Here is a 21,558-nt window from a genome sequence, read left to right on the forward strand (position 1 = left end):
GTGAGAGTGGAGGAGGGCAGGCAGCAATGTTTCAAAGAGAGTTTCTGAAGCAGAGAGATGAAGCAGCTCAGTTTTGACTTGTAATTCAGTGCTGTGGCAAACAACGGTGTTGCTCAGCATAAATAGGGGAGTGAGGAGTGAAAATAGCCCTACATCTTTGTGGCTGATACATAAATGCTTGGTCTTGATCCAGCACTCCCATTTTGTAATGGCTGTTAAATAAATGCCTCACAGTGAAAATCTTCTGTCACATTAACTGGTGATCTTACCGAAAGGGAGATAGAGGGGTGGCTTGTTTTACAGCCTGTAAATAGAACTATATGGGAGAAGATAAAGGTCTTAAAATGTTCTTTTATGTAAAAGAGCACAAATCCAAAGGAGAAAAGTCACATCACCACTGTCCATAGATTTCAGCCATTAGAGTTAAAGGTGTCACCAACCTTTGATCTGTACACCCAGCATGAAGATCCTTCAAAAATGCATGCTTTGGTGACATGCAGGCTAGTGGCAGATCAGGCAGAGCTTCTAGAAATGCAACAGACTAGAGTACACTGAAAGATGATGAGTTAATGAGACCTTCTGATGTCAAATGTGGTTTCTAGAGAGACAGATGAAGTTAGAGTGTGTTCAGATAAAAGAAATACAAAAGTTGGAAAAAACCCTAGTGGCACCGATTTCCAGAAACAATTCATGCAATGAGATCTTGGATCTTGAGCAAGGAGTGATGAACACAATGATTCCCTATAAAACAGTCACTAGTGAATATGAGATTGTTAGCAGGGTTTAAGTGGGGATATGAAGCAGGGAGCAGCCCTGGTCTTAGGCACTGGGAAGCGTCAAGGAAAGTTGTGGTCAAAACTTATCATAGTAAATGGAATGACTCCTGCTGATTTTACTGGGCTTTTAAAAAGACTTCAGATACCAAACTGTGTTGTTTGTACCATCTGCATTTTTGCCCTATAATGTATACAAACCCTACTGCCACACAGTCATGCACACATATCAGATCCTCCCTTAGATTTTAAAGATGCTTCAACTACCAGGCATGTGAGATATGCAGCTCTGGATGTCACAATGAGGCCTGCCTTAGCCACACACAGTATTGACTGTACCAGTCACAACTCTGATCTCTCTTTGCATAACAGAGTGGACTCAGACCATTGTTTTCTCTCCACCAGTGATGGAAAATTAGCTATCTCCGGCCCTTACCTCACTCTTCTCTCAAGCTTCTGATCTTTCTCAAATGGTTGAGACGTAAGGAAATCCCAGTGGCAGCCAAAAGACAATCAGTAATGTATGATGCTCAGAAAATGTGGAGTATTTTGTCCAATAGGTGATTTTGTGTAGGCAGAAGGATAGGCTATGGGTTGCTGTTTGATGAAAGCAGTTCTGAACTAAATGGATGGATTGAGGAAGTGCAGGACAGGGAAAGTGTAGACCTGTGACAGCACCATTTGGAAAAGTTCTTATCAGATATTAAATGCTTTGGTCCCTTCTTTTGAACTTTCGTTTTAGTTTTCGTTTCAGTTTTGAAGTTCGTTTGAGTCCTCGTGATCAACTGCTCTGAAGTCGGCACAGCCGGAGCTGCAGTGGCTGACTGAGGTACAGGGTGGGTTTTCAGGAGGTTCCAGTCTCTCGGGAACCGAGTGAGAGCAGCTAGTCCCGGCAGCCCCCGGCAGCTCTCTCTCGCGAGAGGCTGACGTGGCATAGGCGTTGCCAGGGAAACGGCGGGGGATTTAAAACGATCAGAACCCGGAAGTACCGCTCAGTCCTCGTGATCAACTGCTTTGGAGTCGGCACAGCCGGAGCTGTAGTGGCTGATTGAGGTACAGGGTGGGTTTTCGGGAGGTTCCAGTCTCTCGGGAACCGAGTGAGAGCAGGCAGTCCCAACGGCTGTTCTCGCGAGAAGTTAACGAAGCGTTAACGAGGCACAGGTGTTAACGAGGTAGGTGTTAACGAGGCATAGGCGTTGCCAGGGTTTCAGCGCCCTCGCCCACACCCCTCAGCTGATTAGGGCTGAAGGGGTATATCCCTGAAGGGCTCAGGGAGGGCAGCGAATTATCACATTACAATTCATATATATATATATATATATTATAAACTATTATTTATTTATTTACTTTCAATTTTTTTTTTTTCATTTCTTTGTTTTTATTTTTTTGTGCCATGGTCTCTACAAGACAGAGGGCTTGCCTTAAGAAGGCTGTGGCGACCCAGACAGAAGGTCTGCCTAGAAGTGTGGCTACACAGGTCTCTGGTTGCAAGGAGTGCCAGAGCCTGCTACTACTAGATGAGGGTGCTAAGCAGTTCTCCTGTGCAAGGTGTGAGCAGGTGGAAGATCTGCTTAACATGGTGGTTGAATTGAAGGAGGAGGTTGAGAGACTGAGGGCCATCAGGGACTGTGAGCGGGAGATTGACTGGTGGAGTAACTCCCTAGAGTGCCAGAGAGAAAGGCACCAGGGAGATCCCCCACAGTTGGTGGTGGACTCCCTGACCTGTCCCCGTAGGGCAGAAGGGGGATATCTGAGGGATAGGGAGGACTGGCAGAGAGTCCCTGCTCGGTACCGTGGGCGATCTCCCCCTCTGCCTCCCCAGTGTCCCCAGATACCCCTAAGCAATAGATTTGCAGCATTGGAAGTTGAAGAGGTGATAAGGGATGAAGTGCAGGAAGATTCCCGCAGGAGGTCACCAATGGCAAGGCAGTCACCTCCGTGCATTGAGACTGCTGCTACTAAGAAAGAAAGGAAGGTGATCGTAGTGGGTGGCTCCCTTCTAAAGGAAACTGAGGGCCCCATTTGCAGACCAGATCCAAACCGCAGGGAAGTGTGCTGTCTCCCTGGGGCTCGGATCAGGGACATTACTAGAAGACTCCCGGACTTGATACGCCCCACCGACTACTACCCATTACTCGTAGTTCAGGCAGACTGCAATGAAATATCTCAGAGAAGTCTGCGAACTATGAAAAGAGATTTCAGGGGATTAGGGCGATTAGTTCAAGGGGTGGGAGCACAAGTGGTGTTTGCTTCCATACCTTCTGGGGCGGTGAAGGACACAGAATGGGCTAGGAAAACACAGGTGATGAATAACTGGCTGAGAGGTTGGTATAGACATAGACACTTTGGGTTTTTTGACCATGGGGCAGTTTACTCGGCTCCTGGCCTGTTATCTGTTGATGGGACGCACCTATCCCAAAGGGGGAAACGAATCCTAGCACAGGAGCTAGCTGGACTCATTGAGAGAGCTTTAAACTAGCTGTGACGGGGGAAGGGGATAAAACAGGGCTCACCAGTAAAGAGCCTAAGGAGGCTGTGCTGGAAAAAGGGGCGAGGCAGATATCTCAGCTGAAGTGCATCTATACCAATGCACGCAGCATGGGCAATAAACAAGAAGAGCTTGAAGCCATTGTGAGGCAGGCTAACTATGACCTTGTGGCTATTACAGAAACATGATGGGACCTCTCCCATGACTGGAATACTGGGATTGATGGCTACAAGCTCTTCAGAAGGGATAGACAGGGAAGAAAGGGTGGTGGCATAGCTCTCTATATCAGAGAGTGTTTTGATGTTGAAGAGCTAGTGGTTGGAAATGACAAAGTAGAGTGTCTATGGATAAGGATCAGGGGGATAGTCTCTAGGAGTGACATCGTGGTGGGGGTCTGTTATAGACCACCTAGTCAGGATGAAGAAATAGATGAGGTGTTCTATAAACAACTCGTAGATGTTGCACGATGGCCAGCACTCGTTCTCATGGGGGACTTCAACTTCCCTGATATATGCTGGAAATACAATACTGCGCAGAGGAAGCAGTCCTTGAGATTTCTAGAATGTGTGGATGATTGCTTCCTGACACAGCTGGTGCAAGAGCCTACCAGGGGAGATGCCTTGCTTGACCTACTTTTCACTAACAGGGAAGGACTAGTAGGGGATGTAAAGGTTGGAGATTGTCTTGGCCAGAGTGACCATGAAATGGTGGAGTTTGCTATTCTGGGTGACGTCAAGAGGGTGACTAGCAAAACTATTACCTTGGACTTCCGGAGGGCAGACTTTGACCTGTTCAGGACACTTGTTGCAAGGGTCCCTTGGGACTTGCTCCTGAGGGGTAAAGGGGTCCAGGAAGCCTGGATGCTCCTCAAGATGGAAATCTTAAAGGCACAGGAGCAGGCAGTCCTGGAGTCGTGTAAGTCAAGCCGGAGGAGAAAAAGACCAGTGTGGATGAACCGGGATCTTTTGTTGAGACTCCGAGAGAAAAAGAGAGTCTATGTCCTCTGGAAGATGGGTCAGGCTACTTGGGGTGACTACAGAGAACTGGCCAAGATCTGCAGGCAGAAAATTAGAAATGCTAAAGCCCAGCTTGAAATTAGGCTGGCTACTGCTGTAAAGGAGAACAGGAAACCCTTTTACAAATATATTAACAGCAGGAGAAAAACTAAGGAAAATTTCCTTCCTTTACTCAACGAGGCAGGCAATATAACCACAGATGATAAGGAAAAGGTTGAGGTTCTCAATGCCTTCTTCACATCTGTCTTTAATAGACAGGACAGTTGTCCACATGGTACTTGCCCTGACCTGGAAGTCCGGGACGGGGTGCATAATGCACCCCCTGTGATCCAAGCAGAGATGGTCAGAGATCTACTCCTCCATCTGAACTGCCACAAGTCCATGGGGCCAGATGGGATCCACCCAAGGGTGCTGAGGGAGCTAGCAGAGGTGATTGCCGAGCCACTTTCTGCCATCTATCAGCATTCCTGGTTATCTGGAGAGGTCCCACAAGATTGGAGGCTTGCCGATGTGACTCCCATCTACAAGAAAGGCCGTAAGGAAGACCCGGGGAACTACAGGCCTGTCAGCCTGACCTCGGTACCAGGGAAAGTTATGGAACAGATGATCTTGAGGGAGATCACACAACACGTGCATGGCAACAAGGGGATCAGACCCAGCCAGCATGGGTTCACAAAGGGCAGGTCGTGCTTGTCCAACCTCATCTCCTTCTATGACTGGGTGACCAGACAGGTAGATGAGGGAAAGGCTGTTGATGTAGTCTACCTGGACTTCAGCAAGGCCTTTGACACGGTCTCCCACAGTATTCTCCTAAGGAAACTGGCAGCCCGTGGTGTGGACAGGTTCACTCTTCTCTGGGTGGAGAACTGGCTGGAGGGCCGTGCCCAGAGGGTAGTGGTTAATAGAGTTAAGTCCAGCTGGCGTCCTGTAACGAGTGGTGTCCCCCAAGGGTCAGTTTTGGGGCCCATCTTGTTTAATATCTTTATTGATGACCTAGACGAGGGAATTGAGTGTACCCTGAGTAAGTTTGCAGATGACACAAAGTTGGGAGGTTGTGTCAAACTGCCTGAGGGTAGGGAGGCCCTTCAGAGGGATTTGGATAGGCTGAACAGCTGGGCTGAGCTCAATGGGATGAGGTTCAATAAGACCAAGTGCCGGGTCCTGCACTTTGGCCACAATAACCCCATGCAATGCTATAGGCTTGGGGCAGAATGGCTTGAAGAATGTAGAGAGGAAAAGGACCTGGGGGTGTTGGTTGATGCTCGGCTCAACATGAGCCGGCAGTGTGCCCAGGTGGCCAAGAAGGCCAACGACATCCTGGCCTGTATTAGAAATAGTGTAGCCAGCAGGAGCAGGGAGGTGATCATCCCCCTGTACTCAGCTCTGATACGGCCGCACCTCGAGTACTGTGTTCAGTTTTGGGCCCCTCACTACAAGAAGGACATTGAGGCCCTGGAGCGTGTTCAGAGAAGGGCAACAAAACTGGTGAGGGGTCTGGAGCACAAGTCTTATGAGGAGCGGCTGAGGGAGCTGGGATTGTTTAGTCTGGAGAAGAGGAGGCTCAGAGGAGACCTTATTGCACTCTACCACTTCCTGAAGGGGGGTTGTGGTGAGGAGGGGGTGGGCCTCTTCTCCCTGATAAATAACGACAGGACGAGAGGGAATGGCCACAAGTTACGCCGGGGAAGATTTAGATTAGACCTGAGGAAGCATTTCTTTTCTGAAAGAGTGGTCAGGCACTGGAATGGCCTGCCTAGGGAGGTGGTTGAGGCACCATCCCTAGCGCTGTTCAAGAAGCGTTTAGATGAGGTGCTAAAGGATTTAATTTAGTAGTTGGGTAGGGATAGTGATAGGAGGATGGTTGGACTAGATGATCTTATAGGTCCTTTCCAACCTTATGAACTTATGAACTTATGAACTTATGAACTTATGAACTTTCACACCAGGATCTCAGGACAGTGGAACCTGATAAATTTATTTCTTTTTCTAGTCAGCACACAGCCTGGGGCTGTACTTGCAAAGGAATGTGAAGTTGTTGCTGTTTCTTTTATGTAACAACCATGAGTCTTCATTAAAAAGAAGTTTGTTCAGTAATCTAAGCCAGCAGGTCCAGTAGGTGTTTGTGGGATTATGCTTCTTCTAAGGAAAAATGAAGACAAACAGTGAGTGAACAAGCAATCTTTCTTGCAGATAGGACAAGCATTCATCTTGCTATGTGCCAGAGACAAGACAATTTCTCTTGTCTCTTTCAGGAAAGGGCAGAATGGAGGTCATCTGTCTATAATGGTCTTCTGCAATGGGAAGTTATGTCTATCTGAGCACGCCACCTAACAACTGAGTAAATACAGCTCTTGGACATTAGACTGTCTCTGTGAGAAAAATGAGAACACTGCAGGTTCCAGTTTTTTCTGTGGGGCCCAACTCTTGTGCATGCCACCAAGACAGACAGTTCCACAGGCACAAAATGTTAGATAAAGAGGTTTCTATCCCCAGAGTCCTGTCTTTTCTGAGCAAAATATATTTTCCTCTAAAAATATGAGGCACAGAAAGCAACTGCTTCATAAACCACTGCTCTGAAAAATTGGGCTAGCTTTGCTGCCAAAGCTGCATGGTCACATTTCCTAACTCCTTACAAAGCTCTACCAGACTGGAAGCACACTGTTCCCAAACCCTCACACATATCTGCTCTTCTCTGGACTGCATATTCTTAAGAAAAATATTTGGTCCCCACTTCTGTTGCTGAAAAGGCATATCTCTCTCCCTATACATATCTGAAACTATGAATAGAGAAGCTCTTGGAAGCTCTTATGCATGAATGAAAAGACTGAATGAATGAAACAAATGATCTAACTCTTGATCCTAATTTTCTATAACGTTTATGTCCTTCCAAGCAATCAAATCTCTATGTCTTACTGGTTATTAGGATAAGTGCTGATGTTCAAGTCATTGCTGTGACTGGGCATTTGGTTGCTGCCATTGGGTACACAGCCTTTCTGTTTTAGGACATTGCAGTTCAGAGGAAGGTAAAGTTTCCTCCCATACTTCACTGCCTTCTATAGTCACACTTCACATCTGATTTTGTCCCCAGCGAACAGGCTCTTGGGCCTCTTTTTCAGAAACATGTGCTGTTGCTATGAAGAATTCAAATTTTCTGCTCCAGAAGAACCAAGTAGGGAATATCAGAGCACAGAGTAAGTTTTCCAATCAGTTTTTTTGCTGGAGACCTTCTGCAGTGATGTGGGCTTTCCAGAGAAAACACAAAAATTATTGGCAGATGTTTGCTGAAAGAGTAGTTGGTTGTAGGTATTGCACTCTGTGTAGGTCAGAAGAAGCTGTGAGGTTACAACTATAGGAAACTACAAAGCCTTTTGCAACCTCCAGTTAAGGATCTATCTTGTTGAATTTGTTGGATCTGAAGAGATTGATCCAATTTTGGAAGAAACTTGTGACTATGTAGGATGTCTGTCTGAAACCCAGATTCAGTTTGGGAGTTTGTTCACACTGCAAGATCTCATTCCTCTTTGAAGAGGTAGACACATTAGTAGGGAGTGTTGGAGAATGCCTGTGTATCAGATCAATTTAAGTCTCAGGGTATGCTTAAGAAGTCAGGCTTCTAAGGTGTCTTTAACTTCATGTGTGCAAAAGGATGCGTTTAAGATATTTCAATAAGTTAATCTTCCCCTTGCTCCCTCTATTGTGTTTTTGAGGTGGGCTATTCACATACAGGACAGCAGTATGACATGCTATGTTGTTAGCTAGAAGTTTTTGAGAAATGTGACTCGGTGTCCTCACTCTTCCAAGCAAGAATGGCCTAATGCTGTACTTGTGGTTTGATTTAACTACCTTATGGTCTCAAACTTTTATTAAGTTTAGTGGTCTCAGATCTCAAAGGCTCAATAAATTTTTAAATATTAGCACAGAAATTCTTTTTTCCTAAAATGGGAGCTGAGATCCTCAGTATTCATGTGATGACACGAGGAACATGAGGAGTGTTCTAGGAAATGCAGTATGATATTATGAAATTCATCCAATTACTGGAACTGATCATACTGCAAATTACACACCAGAGTTCCTGTAAGCTGCCAAAACTACTAACAAGTACCATTTGACATGAATGGCCCCAAATTGAAAGCACATGGTGCTTAGGGCACTGATGGCATACAGGCAATATAAAAGCAGTGTACAGTAGAAGTAGATCTTGTCATCAGTGGAAATTATTCAAGCATCTCCATTTCCAACTTTTCTCCAGTTTTATTTAGAAACTCCTGTTTCTGGGCTCCATTGATACGCCCTGGTGGGTCAGGTTAATGGGTAATGTGACAGGTAGCTGTGGAAACTTCTGTTTTACTTTATATTTATTTAAAGAAAATTCAAAATGCTACTTTGAATTGGAAAAGATAAGAACATTTTGTTATTAAATTCCTTACACAGCATCACTTGACTCTCTAGGAGCTAGAGGAGAAGCAGGTTGGTGAATCCAGCAGAAGACAATAAAATGGTATTAAAATAGAGAAATGAGCAGAAGGCAGGATAGAAACTATCTCTTTGGATGGATCTTGTGGAGAAATGCAGTGATCATAGGCAGAAACCATATCCTCTCATCCTTGGCAGGTTAGATGTTAGTGAAATGGAGGCTGTAGCCCAAGGAGGCTGATAAATAACTTGATAAATTCATTAAAAATACTTATATGCATATGATAACAGCCAGAGTAAGAGGAGAGTAGAAGGTCTTAAGTAGTCACTGACGATGCCTAATCCTAAGGCAGAAATTGTAGTGGTCTTGCAGAGCAGGGATAGGCTCCAGTAGCTAGTGCTACTTGCAAACTAGCCCACTGTGTGTCCCATTCAAGTACCTGGGCTCCAAGCAGAAGAGTTTCAAGTGGTATCTTGACTTCCTTGGTTAGAACTACATACCCAAAGAAGAACTCTAAGCCTGCACTAGCTGTAGGATGGTCAAAGGCAGAAAGCAAGTGCACTGTCCTAGGTATTAAGTGATTCCACCCTCAGCAGTTATTTCAGCTCAGAGCTCTCTGAGAGGGAAAGCTTGTGAGAAAGCTCACTTTAGATGAATTAAGGGCTGAACTCTGACAGGCAAAGAAGTGATGGGTGTGAATATGCATGCATAGACACATACTGGGAGTAACTGATGTGTTTGTGTAAAGTGATGACAGAAAAAGGACCAGGAGGAGCATTTTGAATAGTTTCAGCTCTTAATACCTTGGTTTAGCTGTCCAAAAGTTGGCTCGTGATGCCAACTATCTGTGTGCTGCATCTGTCTTGTGAGTTAAAAGTTGCCCTACGCATCCTCTGACAGAAAAACTGGGTATTAAAAAACAGGAACAGGTAGATTTACAGGGGTTGGATTTCGGTGGAAGTATCCCACATCTTTGAAATCACTGTGTGGAAAGGCTTCCTCAGCACTGGAAGTGGTTTCTGACAGCCTCTCTCCTGCTATGTGGAAAATATTATTATGGACAAGGAGAAATACATTATACTCATATAGGTCCAAAAATTTACTGATAGCTTAATTGAAATCTTAATGCAATCAAAACATAATAAAGTCATTACTAGACCAATTACAGTAATAAATACAGACAGTCTTGGGTCTTATGGTTGTTTTTCTCATGGGTAGGAGAGAAAATGAATTCACCAACACGCACTTCACTTTTTCCAGTGAAAGTCTCACCACTAGGAAGTTGAGCTGAGAAGTGGTTATTTGACAGGATATGTTTTGTTTCAGGATTCAAGATTATTTTTCTTTTCTTGGTTTTCCTATTTTTCCCCCATATATACACACATATATACTTATACACACATATTTTTGTTCCTTTATATTTTATATGTCTTTATTCTTTTACATGTCTGTGATTTTGCCTTCAACTTTTAGTCTCAACAGATGCAGAACTCAGACTGGCAGAGCTCAGAGGGTTGTGGTGGGTGGCATGTGAGCATGTGGGAATTTCATGTCAGCATGTGGGAAGGATGGGACGCTACTTTGCTCATGACTTTTCCCTATGCCCTGGTGAAAGAAAGCCAAAGACTTGAAACAGGTTGGATTTAATTTTTTCCAAGCCAGGTTTTGAAGTTTACATATGATGTGGATCTCTGCAGTCTCCAGGGACAGTGTGAAATAAATGTCACCTTCCCAAAGCTTTTACTGCCTCTAAAATGCTATTAAAATGCTTAACTGCTATATACATTATTGTAAACACCCCCATAAATGAAAGGGTGGAAACCAGGATGTTTTTAAGTTACAGTAAGCTCTGACCTGCTTTATATGTACTACTACCATTGCTTTTCTTCCTCTCCTTTGCTATCTTGGTTTGTAAGTGGTGCTTATCAGCATAATAACTATGTATTACATAGGAATGCATTAAATAGCAGTTGTTTTATGTTTAGCTCTCATCCTGATTAGGAGGGGGGAATATTTTAATGAAATTATTTTGTTCATAGTCTCTTGATTAAACTGAGTTAGTCTCTCTCTTGCTTTTTCACAGAAATGCACACACAGATACACATGTAGGGCTCTCCTTTTTCGCTTAGGGAGATGCAGCAGAAAGTATTGAGGTTTACGATAGCTTTTAGCTCTGAATAAGTTTTCCTGTCCTGATATAGGCTCTTCCCTTTACACAGAGGGAAAGAGTTCATCACTGCTCAAAGGTACCAGAGGAGAGACTATCCACAACAGCCTCCATCCTGACTCCTCAGATGCTCTTTAGATAGTTAGGGCTCCTGCTGTCAGGATCAACATGGAGTGAAGGTGATTTTCTGCCATCTGGGCAAACAACTGCGGCAGATTATGCTGTTCATAGCAACCCAGGGTTCAGGGAGGGCTCAGCATGGTCAAGCCTGTCCATGCCCATATAAACACTGAACTATTTTGGGAGTAATGGCTTGGAGTCCTACGTTCAAGATGGAGAATGGAAGATACCTTTTCCCACTAGCATATACTCTGCTCCACATAGAACCATAAAATATTACCGTTTCAGTTTCTGAATTGTGAAGAGCAAAAGTCTGATTTGGAGATGCCGGACTCAGACTTTTATGATACACAAGACTACAAAGAGTGTAATTTTCTTCACAATTACTGATTCTCTGAGATCTGTGCAGCAAAGGAGATAATAGTTCACTGCAATACATAGTCATTGGTTACAATATCAGGGCTGATAAAACTGGCAAACCAATCTGGAGAGTTCCTGACCACAGCTTGCAATTGCACAGCAGCATGGCTGATATGCAAGGGAAGCACTCCAGAATGATCTGAGTTCAGTGAAATCTGGGATGGCAATATGATGGAGCACCAAGGAACTTGCAGACCATTCTTAAGTGTGAATCACCTTATGGGGTCACACAGTAAAACTGAGAGGGGATAGCAGATGCCATCAGGGAGAGCTGTATGAGGGACTTTCCCCAGAGCCCAGACCCACAGCAGCACACTTCCCGGAGCAAACTCTGGCTCCTTCAATACGAGCATGAGCTCATCTAATGCTGCTTATGCTCACACTCTTGTAATGGATAGAAGTATCTTTTTGCACATCTTCCTTGGCACAATTCTCATCCTCACAAATGGTTATTATAGCAGTACCTCCAGGCTCTGCCTGACTGCAGCAAACCTGCATAAAGGAATTAGGAGAGTTCCTCATTGCTCCAAAGAGCTTATTACAACCAATTTGGAAAGGATGATATGGAGAAAGATGTCAGATCCTCTGCCCAGATACGAATTCACTGTTAAGTGCCCTTATGCTAGTGTAAAGTAGGAAGGTAGAAGTATCTAGTCACAGGATTTGTGATGATCACTCCTTCACTGCAGTATTTTTGTTATTTTATTTATTTTGTTTGTTTGTTATTTGTGGTTCAGACTCAAGTGCAGGAAATCTGTGCAACTCCAAGGTGCTTTCCAGTCAAACTTGTCTGAACCAGTGCCAGCAGACCAGTTCAGCCTTGCAGACAGCAAGGAGGTCTTTGCAGCTGACTTCTATGCATGAAATCTTCCCCTGTCTTTGCCTCTGGATGTGGTCTGGTTTCCTAGCCAGTCTCAGAAGTAGACATGGCAGGACATGGGCTGGGAGGCTGCCATGACAAGGCCAATGAGATGTGCTCTGGATCTGGTTACAGCAAGGCACTGGTGTCCTACTGTGAATGTCCTTACCTTTGGTCAGACCAGGCTGAAGAGCAGGGACTCATCCTGCAGCAGAGAGGCAGCCAAGACCTGTGTTCTGAGCTGCTGTGTGTGCAGTGAATGACATCAGTGCTGTGGGATCTCTGCTGTCTGCCTAGTGGCTTCCAGCAGGGGCTGAAGGCATCAGAAGTGATTTACAAGACCTCTGTGACCCAGGACATCTCTCTCCTGTCTTGGCCACAGGACTTCTGTCCTGATCTGCAGATCTCTTCCTGTTGAGTTCCTCAGTGCTGGGAGCTGAAGTGCTCTGCTTGAGCACCTGGAGGAATGGGACAGGCACAATTTTGCCATATCTGTCACATTTACTGTCCTTCCTTGGTGACAGGCTACTCCACAACAGTGCCAACAGGCTGGCCAGAAAGCAGCTCTGGAAAGAATACAAAAATGTTTTTCAAAAGGCCTTCATTTGCTCTCCAATGATGATCTGAAAAAGATTTTTTTTTTGTCATTTCATTAAAGAGGAGTACGGTGTGAGGAGGGATTGGACTGGAACAGGGTAGTGAGGCAGGTAACTATCAAGCAAGGCCCACGTCATGTTAGTCAATCATTTATAGAAGCCATGAAATGATACTGAATGTATGCCATAGAGTGTACAACAGCTAGTTTTATGATATTTTCTGTACACAGCCATTGACTGATTCTCCAGTGATGCATTCACATGGCATTTTTTCCAGATCTGATAATGTCCTGGGCTCTGAGCAACTCTCCTATCTAGGTAGATTTCTTTTTTTTCAAACATATTTCATGCACCTTTGTGCATAACATAGCAGTGCTGTATGTGTAATTGCCTATTTTAGATCTCTATCCACTGTTTCTATCCTTTGCTTACGTTTGCCTTGGCTTATGATCATATCGGGTGCTGAAAGCTGAGCAAGACTGATTAGGCAGGACAGGTCAGTGCTTGAAAGGGAAACCTCTGATTAAGACTGAGTGCTGTGGAAAGTGTTGACAGCACCTGGGGAGGGATGCGCTGCTCTCAGACAGACAGATGGTTGGGTGGTTCAATGAATAGAGTGCTGTCTTCATTGTGTAAGATAACTGATTGGTGGTCATCCAGGTCACCAGCTGACACTCTTGGAAATACCTATGGGATGTGGAGTTTTCTTTTTGGGGTTGGACTCAATGATCTCTAGAGGTCCCTTCCAACCCCTACAGTTCCATGATTCTGTGATTCTTCCAGGCTGTCAGCAGGAAGGAAGAGATTCCCAGGTGTCAGGGCTGCTTTAGCCAAAGGATACACCTTCATTCTAAGAAACAGATGTCTATGTGGTTTATATTATACCTTATGAGTTACCTAATATAGATGTGAAGGCAGAGTACTTTAGACTTTGACCCTGGGGGTGCAGATTAGGGTCAGTCTGTTGAGAACTTAAAGGTGATTATAATTTATTAACCTCTGTTTCTTTGTCTTGATTGATCTAGTTATCCTGTTAGCATGCCTGAATCAACAAACACAAATTATGAACTTATTTTTTCCTTGATGCTGACAACCTAGAACAAAACATGTTTTTGTCACTGTTGGCTCATTTCTTGTTCTGCACAGATGCTGATCAGCTAAGGAGTTCTTTCATCACACTGTTGCCGATGGGAATGAGGCATTTGTGATGGATATTTTAGTGGTACTCCCTAACCACTCAGGGTCCAATGAATGTGCTGTGGTTGTATGACTGAAATAACTAAACAGCGTACAAAGCACGTTTGAAGAAACATGTTTTGAGAACCCAGCTGCAGTCAAAACAGATCATCTTGAGGTCAGGCAACTCTCCCATACCACCTATGGCTTCATACAATAAATATATTTTATCCCAAAAAATTGCTGGTCATAGAATTTTCCCTTTTCTTCTTCTAAGGTGGATGTTAGTGGAAGCTTGAAAGAGGATTGTAAGGAGATATTATTCTCTCCTGTGACCATGCAGAAGGGACAAGTGCAGGTGGAAGATGGTGCCTGTGCAGGCTCACTGCCGTGTTAGCCCGATTTCCTCCGTGAGGCAATAAAATTTGAGAGGAATGAGAACCAGTCAGTTATTTACTGCCCTAAACTAGATTGTTCTAGCATGATTATTCCTCATGGTGAGTTTTCAAGCTCTTTTTGCTTCTTGGTTACTTTAAATGATGCATACAGTGTGGCTTCCTCTAGCTCCGGGGCAGGACGGCGGGACTCAGGACAGTGTAATAGATTCTACACTTTCATAGATTCATAGAATCACAGAATGGCTTGGGTTATAAAGGAATCCAGGGATCATCAAGTACCAACCCCCCTGCCACATGCAGGGCCACCAACCTCCAGGTTGCCCAGGGCCCCATCCAACCTGGTCTTTAACACTTGCAGGGATGGGGCAACCACAGCCTCTCTGGACAACCTGTTCCAGCACATCCCTGCTCTCTCTGTAAATAACTTCCCCAACATCTGATCTAAACCTCCCCTCCTTGAGCAGAAAACCATTTCCCCTTGTCCTGTCACTGTCAACCCAAGTAAGAAGTTGATTCCCCTCCTTTTTATAATCTTCTTTTAAGTACTGGGAGGCTACAATGAAGTCTCCTCACAGCTTTCTCTTCTCCAGGCTGAAGAAGCCCAGCTCCCTCAGCCTGTCCTCATGGGGGAGATGCTTCAGCCTTCTGACCATCTTTGTGACCCTTCTCTGGACCCTCTCCACCAGCTCCAACTTTCCCTTTATCTAAGTTGGAATTGCTGCACTGCTGTAGGCATTACAGAGCTGCTCTGCTGGCCTGACCAGTTGTGTTGTCGGAAGCACAGTCCCACCTGCTCCTCAGGGCCTTTGACCACTGGCCTCACCATGATAAGGCAATGTCCTGGAGAGGAGGAGAGAGCAAAATGGTGGAGCTGATGTCAGGAGCTGATGGGAACTTCAACACAAAGCCAAGGAAGGTTCTTCTGTGAGAATCATGCAGCATCCTGTGACCAGCTGTCTTCTCTGACCCTGCCTATAAATGCCTTCTCTGCTCCCCACAAGCTGATTCTGAATGAAGTGTTGTGGTCATCCACTGGGAAAGGAGAACTGGACAGGGAGAAAAAGTGACTGCCCAAGACTTGACACTGGTGAGCAGAGAGCTGGGAATTTTTTGAGTTTCCTGGTTCCTCCTCAGGTCAACTCTTCAATTCAACAGCACACTAATAACATATGTTGGTTGTCTGTTTCTGAGACCAGAGTGATGGGCATCCTATTCCAATGGACATCAGTCAGACAGGCAGCGGTCAAGCAGGTTGGTTGTACTCATGGAGCAGGTCTTAGGTACGATGGGAAGAGAGTGTGTGAATAGAAAAAAATGTATTTTCCTGGAATTATTTTATAATCTCCAATAGTTCACAACTTAGATACCACTTGTGGTAGAGGGGCAGCTGTGTTTAACACCCCTTGATGGATTTTTCCCTGCATGACTTTGTGTAACAATCTTTTGGTCTTTTATTTTCTGTTTTCTTTTAGCATCCACAGCATGTGTACAAGGTGTACAGATGAACTGCAAACCTCAGAGCACAAAAAGCAGTTTGAGCTTTTTATTCAGTAGCCTCAGGGTAAGTAGGCAAAACTGTGTTAGCATAGCACTACATTTTCTGGTAGACTGTACAGATCGGAGCAGTTGGTCTTGGAGAAGAAAGCTCCAGCCAGGCACTTCATGTGGCTCATGTTGCAGTTTGGCACATCGATTTCAGGGTGTAAGAACTGACATCTGTAGGCTCACACACCCACTGTGGTTGGAAGTGTGCTGGCCTTGTGGCACATCTGAAGGCTGTGTTGGGATCAGGTGCCCATCACATCCACACAAATCCACCCTGAGATGGCTCCAGACACCTTTCACACATTCACACCAGGAGAGTGGAGAACACAGCCTCTGCATTTCTCATGAATTTACAAATCAATATTTTGACCTCAAGAAGTTTCCTATGAAGTCAAAATTGCAAAGGTAGTACATAGCAGTTATTTCTTCACTAGGAAATCTCTAAATGTGTGTGTGCTTGTGTGTGCAAAACCAATCAGGGACAAAAAAGACAAGTGACGATATTTAGTATTTGCCGTGGGCAGGGAACATGTATGCTGTGTGTATTGGCTGCTGTGTGGTCCCTGTGCTTTGAAAAGCAGGCTGCATGTTGGTGCCTTTGCTCAGTGTGGACTGGTTTGTGGAGCTATCAGTTTTCCTGCTGTGTTAAGACTTGTGCTGGGGAACTATATGAGCCAGGAGAACTCACTTTTCTTTCAGTTCCTGTGCTTTCTCTGAGTAAATGGCTTTTCATGAAGTCTGATGGGAAACTGTACAGATCCATCATACCTTGCTCCACTTTTCTGTCTCCCAAAAGAGCATGAAAGCAGCCAAAGGGGCAAGGGGAAGGCATAAGGGTGATGGGGTTAGGCCAATACAGGGCCAGACCTTCACTGCATTACAATGCTTGTAGAGTTCCTTGAGGTGCTGGGAGAAGCTGGGCAGAGTCCAAGGGGATTTGTGCATGTCTGCCAGGAATTTGTGGCATCTCCTCCTCACTGTGATAGTGAGAGCTTATCGGGGGTTTCCTTTGGATTCCTTCACGTCTGTGCTCCCAGCAGCCCTCCAGGCAGGGGCAGATGTGAGAAAGCCACCCTGGCCACCCATTTCCCAGGCATTCCATCCCTATGGAGATAGTAAAGACAGATCCCTGGTGGCAGGCATTGCTTGCTGCTGGCGTTGAGTCATGCACTGGATGGTGTTTGGCACTCTGGTGGGTGTGAAAAAGGATAACACAGTTTCAGCAAGCTGGCAATAAGCAGCCTGGGGCTGTTAGGGCTACAGCTGCAGTTACGTCTGTCTTCAAAACAAATTGGTTCCTCTTCTTCTCTTGCAGTCTAATCTTCAGTTCCTAAATTAACTGCAAATTCCTCAGAGCTGAGCATAACCAGGCTCCAGGAGACTCCATCTATATGCTAGCCAGGCACCTCCCAGCACCTTAAAGTCTATTTTATAAGTGGAAATTAGTTACAGAGACTCCTGTTTTTCTGTCCCTAAACAAAATATAGATTTTGGCAGAAGAAGCTGGAATTTACCTCCATTTGAAGGTGGGGAGTCCTGCAAAATGAGTTCAGTTTCTTTGGTTTAGGTCAACATGATCTTACTTCCAAATGCATAAAATCTGAGACGCAGTGTGGGCACCAATGAACATCGCCAATTACCTTCTCATCCTTCATTCAGTTCACCAAGTCTCTCCCTCAGCCTGCAGCTTTGCCCCTTTATCTCTGCCTTTCAGAGCATGGTCATTCACAGGAAAAAGCCAGGTTCCTATTATCTCCAGAATGATGACCTGTGAACCTCGTGGTTTTCCTGCTTTTGCCTTATCTTTGGATTGAAAACAGAACTGAGCTGAAAGCTCAGCAGGAGTGTTTGAATCCTCAGAGCTCACAGCTCTCCCCATGGGGCTGGGGGGAATGATGCAATGGGAGCAGGGTGGGCAGGGGCTGATCCTACATATAGGGACATGGGGGAGCCTGTCCCTGAACAGGCTGGGGGGATGTGGTGCCCACTGGTGTGTGTCAAGCATGAGCAATGATTGGGGGAATGACAGCAGAAGGTGATCTGGTATGACTTTGGTAAAAGTCCTACCGAAATCTTCCATGGTAATCACTGATACCTGGTACCATGGTATCATGATACCATTAGTACAAGTGTCCCTGTACTCTCTGTTAAAATGTGAGATGTCAAGAGCTTTGACCAGGAAGAAACCAGTGTGGTCACACAAATCACCATGCTCTATGGCATGTAAAAATGACTCAGCTCTGCCTGAAGAGCTGGACAGATGGCAGGAGGGGATGGTGGCCCACCATAGAGGAGGGTTAGGTAGGGTGGGGGATAGAACCCTGGTGACCTTTGCTTTTTTGCCCAACAAGAGGGAGAACAGAACCCCATGCTACCCCTTCCCAGACAGCCATACCCCTTCATGAGCAGTGAGAATGAAATAATTCCTCTCCTGCTGACACAAGCACCCTGCAGATTATATCTGGATGAGTGAGCTTTAACAATCTGGGGCAGAGAGGCTCCGACCCCCAGGCACCGTTCTCTTGAAGAGTGAAGAGAAGGGCTGCATACTGGAGCAAGTTCCCACTCACACACAGACACATCCCTCTGTTCTTAACCCTACCTGGCACGGGAAGACCTGATCTTGTTTTACACAAAGGGGCCCGTGAAGAGAATTAAAATAGCTCATGTGACCTACTGGGCAATGATTGCACCTCAAGTGGGAGTCATGACCACCGTGGGGAAAGCAGTGACTGAGAGAGGAGCTGGAAGAGGGCTGTGCCTCATGGGGAACTGGTTGGTAAAGTCCTTTTAGGACCTTTCTGGAGATTATGACATTCCTTGGTGTACCTAGTACAGAAAGCATGGGTGTGCTGATGACATGTGCAAGTGATGCACCTTCATCCAGCTGTGTGGGGCAAGATGCAATGATGTGGAGGGCAGGAGGCTATGTGGAGGACCATGGAGACTGATGTCCTGGTGATGGGAATGCTCTAGTATTTGGAGAGTAAAACTATCCACTGAGAGATCAGTGCCAAGTCTCTGTGACTTGCTTAGTGCCTGCCCATGTGCAGAGGAGGAGATGAACCCAAAGCACTAGGTGGGAGACCATAGAGCGCTAGTGCTTCAGGGTATGTCAAGAGGTATCCGTTGCAGCGTAGGTAGTACCAGTGTTGTAAAGTCTCTGTGAGACCTGGCTGTGCTTTCCTGAGGTCAAGGAACCTAGTTCAACTTTCACCCTCCCATTGGTACAGTCTGCATGCAGCCTGGATGCAGTCATGAACAAATGGCCCAGCAGCCCCTTCCCCACTGGGATCAGGGCTCTGCCTTGCTTCCAGAAGGGGCCTGGAGAAGTCTTGGTGCCAGGCCTAACCCTGACTGCCCTTGCTCTGATGGAGTAGTCAGCTGTCCACTGTGAGGAGCTCCTCTGCTGTGCTATCTGCCAGGTTCCTCTCATTCTCTGGGGAGAAGTTAATACTCCACCAGCAGGGCTAATGGACTGGCAGCGTTCCAGATGTTGATTAGCACAATTAAGAGATAAATGAGCTCCTGAGTGGAGAGGAAATGTGCACAGTCAAACTGAGCGAGAGGAGTTTCTCCTTGTGGAAGTGTGACAGCACTGAAGACCACAAGGGCTCATCCAAACCACGGGAGTGATTATCCTGGCTCTTCGGCATGATTTGTATCAACAGCAGCACTGCAGGTGTGCTTTGACTGCACCAAAATTTTCTGCTGGACCCTCCTCTCCAAGCTGAGACCTAAACTACTAGTGCTGGATGTGCACCCGCCTTAGGGAAGAAAATGGGTTTATATTAGCAGGTGATTGCTTAATGTGTGATGGAAAACTTCATAAATCCTTGTAGAGCCAACGCTGAGTGAAGTTTCAACAGGTAAGACAAGGTAAGCATCAGGAGCAGAACAGAGCTCATGCTATTCTGATAAAACTTCCAGGAAAACCTTATAGGATGGCACTTGTAAGAGTTTACTCGTGACTGTGATGGGCTGATGCTGGCACATGGACATGATTGGAACATGATTTTGAGAATTTGGGTGGAAGTTAGAAGAAAGTCTCTGATCTTCAGAGTGGCCAGGTCTCATTAAAGTCTTCCATCAGGAGTAGGGGCAAAAAGCCCTTGATTATGCCTAAAATGGATACAAGTCAGGTCATGAAAGGGAAGAGGTGACGTTCACATTGGTAGAGGGCTGTCTGATAAACCCAGAGTCCCTTGCCAGCCCTGCAGGTGAGTGAAACCAGGCAAGCATGAACAAACCATGCTGGGTGACCACAGCTCTGCTCCCAGCCCCTGGCTGACTCACCAGGTCACCTCAGTTGGGTGCAGATAGCTGGGGCAGCCCATCTCACCCAATGCCAGGCACCTCTGCAGAGTCCCCAGTACAGACACCAAGGGATCTGCCAGCTGCTGGTGTGACTCACAGATTTGGCCTGAAATGCTTATTTTAGGTGAGAGTGGTCTGCCATTTGGAGCTGTCTGTTCTTCTCAGCTCATGATAAGGTAGATGCTGATTGGTTCAATTTCACACATTTTGGTTTTGTGTGATGGTACTCTGCACTGTAGGACTCACAGAAAGGTTTCATTATTTCTGTTTCATTAGCAGACTACATTTATTTAATGTATGCAAATGTATTAGAACAGAACAAAACAAAACTAAAATGTTCTCACATATTCAGCATTCTGCAGAGGAGCCCACCTGAAAACTTTCAGGTGAAGAATCAATGCCTCAATGTCCTCTTGTGGAATGACTCGTGTAAAAGGGCAGGCAGCGGTGAGAGGCACATCCAGTGCCAGTTGTGATTGGTGATGCCTGTCCAGAAGCATGCTGGAGTTTTAGGGGACTTGCTGTCAATTTCAATGATTCTGCTACAAATACTATCACAAAAGCTTTGATTATTTTTTTTTTCTCTAGTAAGAGTCCAAGTCCATGGGAGACCAGCATTCCAAGAAAACATTATTTTTTCAGCATGACTTAGAATGTATAGATTCCAATAGTTAAGGCTTGAATCCAGGAGAAAAGCTTTTAAGAGATGTAGCAGCTGTGTTGCTGTAAGGGTAAGGAGTCTGCCTGAAGGAAAATCCAGGGTTGAGAAGTGAAGCTGTAGGTCCGGCTGTGGGTATGGACTGACTTGACCCTCTTACATCTGAGAAATGCTGTGAGATCTCCAGGTACATAGGGCCCTGCCCTGCTGCTAGTCAGTCACCTGAAGAGGTGAGAGGAGGAGCAGCTTCCGAGGTTCTTTCCTACAGATGCTCAATCCAATAAGTGGAGAACAGATGACAAACTTTGCAGTGTAGTAGTGCAGAGGGGAGGTCAGCATGGGCAGAGCACTGTGTCCCCATCAGGGCAGCTGCTGGTGGCTCTTCCAGTGCAGTGCACCATGTCCCTTACAGAAAGACACTAAGCAGCTGCAGGTTAAGAGAGACGTGGAGAAAACCAGCTGAGAGCCAGACACAGCCCCTGGGAAAAAGTATTGAGGTTTCAATGTGTTTGAAAGGACACAAAGCAAAGGGTAATGGTCAAGGTTTTAAAGCCCACTCACAGTGGGCACTGTGAGCAGGAGCAGTGGGTAGGCAGGGGGATAAGCAGGGG

This window comes from Cyrtonyx montezumae, unplaced genomic scaffold (genome assembly GCF_038088225.1).
Source record: "Cyrtonyx montezumae isolate F1298 unplaced genomic scaffold, pur_monq_1.0 scaffold_25, whole genome shotgun sequence".
NCBI lineage: Eukaryota > Metazoa > Chordata > Aves > Galliformes > Odontophoridae > Cyrtonyx > Cyrtonyx montezumae.